Raw genomic sequence first — 3,919 nt, 5'->3', positions numbered from 1 at the left:
TTCTCGGTCTTCCTTGTATGATCGCATCAGAGAGCGCCAGTATGATGATCCGCATCTAGTCCTTAAGGACAGGGTTCAACATGATGATGCCCGAGATGTGACAATTGATGATGATGGCGTGTTGAGGATGCAGGGCCGTATTTGTGTGCCCAATGTGGATGGGCTTCGGGAGTTGATATTGGAGGAGGCCCACAGCTCGCGATATTACATTCATCCGGGTGCCACGAAGATGTATCAGGATTTGAGGCAGCATTATTGGTAGAGGAGGATGAAGAAGGATATTGTAGAATTTGTAGCTCGGTGTCTCAACTGTCAGTAGGTAAAATATGAGCATCAGAGACCGGGTGGTGTACTTCAGCGGATGATTATTCCAGAGTGGAAGTGGGAGAGAATTACTATGGATTTTGTGAGTGGTCTCCCTCGGACTTTGAAGAAGTTTGATTCGATTTGGGTGATTATGGATCGGCTGACCAAGTCCGCGCACTTCATTCTAGTATGTACTACCTATTTTTCGGAGTGGCTGACAGGGATTTTTATCCGAGAGATTGTCCGATTTCATGGGGTTCCAGTTTAGAAGCTCCTCTTTCATCTGCAGGTATAGACTTCTTTGGATCTTATCCGCTTCAGAGATCTATTATCTCAGATAGGGGTACTCAGTTCACTTCTCAGTTCTGGAAGACCTTTCAACGAGAGTTGGGTACACGGGTGGAGTTGAGCACATCATTTCATCCTCAGACGGACGGACAGCCCGAGCGCACTATTCAGATATTGGAGGACATGTTGCGTGCCTGTGTTATTGATTTTGGAGGTTCTTGGGATGGGTTTTTGCCACTTGCAGAGTTTGCCTACAACAATAGTTATCAATCGAGCTTCCAGATGGCTCCGTATGAGGCGTTGTATGGGAGGCGGTGTAGATCTCCTGTTGGTTGGTTCGAGCCCGGCGAGGCTAGGTTATTGGGGACAGAGATGGTTCAGGATGCCTTAGAGAAGGTGAAGCTGATTCAGGAGAGGCTTCGTACGGCACAGTCGCGTCAGAAGAGTTATGCGGACCGGAAGGTCCGAGATGTGTCATATATGGTGGGTGAGAAGGTCTTGCTGAAGGTTTCACCATGAAGGGTGTCATGCAATTTGGGAAGAAGGGGAAGCTGAGTCCGCGGTTTATTGGACCTTTTGAGGTACTTAGGAGGATTGAGGAGGTGCTTTATGAGCATGCCTTGCCACCCAGCTTGTCGGGCGTGCATCCAGTATTTCATGTATCTATGCTCCGGAAGTATGTTGGGGACCCGTCCCATGTATTGGATTACTGCACTGTTCAGTTGGATGATGATTTGACCTATGATGTGGAGCCAGTGGCTAATTTGGGTCGTCAGGTTCAAAAGTTGAGATCAAAGGATATAGCTTCGGTGAAGGTGCAGTGGAGAGGTTGGCCCGTGGAGGAGGCTACTTGGGAGACCGAGTGAGAGATGCGGAGCAGATATCTGTCACACCTCCTCTTTCCTACGCCTGTGAGGGTGTAAAGGAGTTCTTCCAATTAAAGGACAGTCGGAACGGGATTTATTATTAATATTCAGAGTCGCCACTTGGGAGATTAGTGGTGTCCCAAGTCACCGGTTGAATCCCGATCCGAGGAAATTATGACTCTGTTAACAGTCCGCGAACCAGAACTCCGAGTAAGGAATTCTGTTAACCCGGGAGAAGGTGTTAGGCATTCCCGGATTCCGTGGTTCTAGCACGGTCGCTCAACTGTTGTATTTGCTTTTATCTGATTTTAAAACATATTCTAACCTATGTGCCTTTTATTTTAACCGCTTTTATTTTATGTCTTTTTAATAAGAATTGCAACGTCGTGAAAATATTTCTCGAACCACGTCACACCGGTGCACCCGTGGCTTTTGACGCATTTCGACTTCGTTGAGATTCAGATTTGGGTCACATAAATGTGCACCCGCATTCAGGAAGGTAATATTATTAAAATACGCGCCTAAAACAACTACGCTTCTATTATCTTTGGGGAAAAACCGTGAAATTCGCTAAACGGTTCACCCGAATTCTAAGTATTTTTTTTTTAGCATTTATGGAGGGCCCCGCAATTTATATTTTTATTTGGGCGAGGCTCGTCTCATCATTTATTTAAAGGTCAATCCTAAAACGGCTACGATTTTCTATTGGGCTTCGTCTCTATCAATAAAAGAAAAGTCCTATTTTAAATGTTTAAGAATTATTGTACTTGGGTTCAAGTGCCCATCATGAAAACAGAAGCAAGCAACCCTCATAAAAAAAAACCTATTAATCAAATATGCCCAAAGGGCAAGCCGATTATGGGCCTGGACTGAAAGGGGGTAATTGCAGACAGCCGTTTGGGCCTGGCAGTCGAGCCCAGTAAGGCACATTCCCTTGACCACTTATAGTTTAACTCAGTCAACAGGCGTTCTGAAATTCAAGCCCATTCAGTTGTGAGAATTCAGCCTAAACAATCACTGATGACAATGCAATTTAATAAGGGAATTTGTTGATTCAGTTATTTGCAGTTTCCTGATTTTATATGGAAGCTATAGATGATTACTAAAAAAAAAAAATTTGAAACCTGAATCACAGAATCAAATACATTTACAATACACACATTGACTAATAATCTGACTGTATCATTTTTGCATCAACATGCTGAAACTTAGAAACGACTTGACTACAATGAGATTTAAACAATCAACTCCAACTTTGTTAAATCTATTTGTACTACATTTGTTATACTAAAGTGTGAAATAGTCCAAACCATCCGAAACAGTCCAAAATAACAGTCCAATCTTAATTACAAACCATGATCTACTGAAATTCATGAGATTAAATGAGATATAACACAAAATTATCAAGGAACTATGCTGCATTTCACTCATCTCCACAAACTCGTAAGCTACATTGAAGCAGTTTCAAAAATGTGTACCTGAGAATTGAATCACAACAGAAGAATAGGAGATCAGCAACAGCATAATAGGCAGCAGCACACTGATGCTTAGCACAGCTCAGAAAATACACCAGCAGTCCAGAAATGATTTCAAAAACCAGCAGATTCAAGAACAATTTCGAAAACCAGCTTGAACATACCCACATAAACTCAAAATCAATTTGAATAAACCCAGAACCACTCGAAAAACCAATCAATAAACCTCAAAGGAACCTCAGCAATCAGAAGAGCAGAGAATTGATCAAAATTAACCAAAGATCTATGTAACAGTTCTATTTTTTTTATTTTTGTTGCATTTTGTTATTTTGTTTTAACTAAGAACTGAAAGAAGATTTTGATCTCAAATTTGAATTCTCAGATCTGAAACTTGAAGAATGATTTTTTGGGGGAATTTTTGGGGTTTAAAAACTTGTGAATCAAGGCAAATGAATGCCTATTTATAGATGAACTTAGGGTCCAACTTCAGATTTTCCCTTTACCCATTAGTCCCTATTTTAATTCTATTTTTACCCTTTATTTTCTGACTTGTTACACAAGTAACTACACCTATTTTATTGAAATCTATACTAAAGTCCATCCTAGAAGGTTCTATACCCATTACAATTCCTATTATATCCTTACCTTGGTTCTAAAATTACCAATCTTAATAAAACTACCCCTTTTCATGCCTAAACTACCCTTTGAACCCTCTTGGAATTACTGAGTTAAACCAGACCATTCTAAACTAAAACCTAACAATGCTAATTAATGCTAAACACTGAATTAAGGCATTACCAATGATAACTACTGATTAAACTAGACTAAACTGACTAGACTAACTCAAATCAAACATTAGAACAAAAATTAAAATCAACAAAGCCTAAACAGAATCGACTAAGAGGGCTAATAAAGAATTAAGGATTATAACAATGAACCATAAGCTGAAACCAAAAATTTTAGCAAGACGGATTCAAAACGAAA

The sequence above is a fragment of the Nicotiana attenuata genome, chromosome 1 (genome assembly GCF_001879085.1).
Source record: "Nicotiana attenuata strain UT chromosome 1, NIATTr2, whole genome shotgun sequence".
Taxonomy (NCBI): domain Eukaryota; kingdom Viridiplantae; phylum Streptophyta; class Magnoliopsida; order Solanales; family Solanaceae; genus Nicotiana; species Nicotiana attenuata.
Note: the sequence above shows the minus strand (reverse complement) of the source record.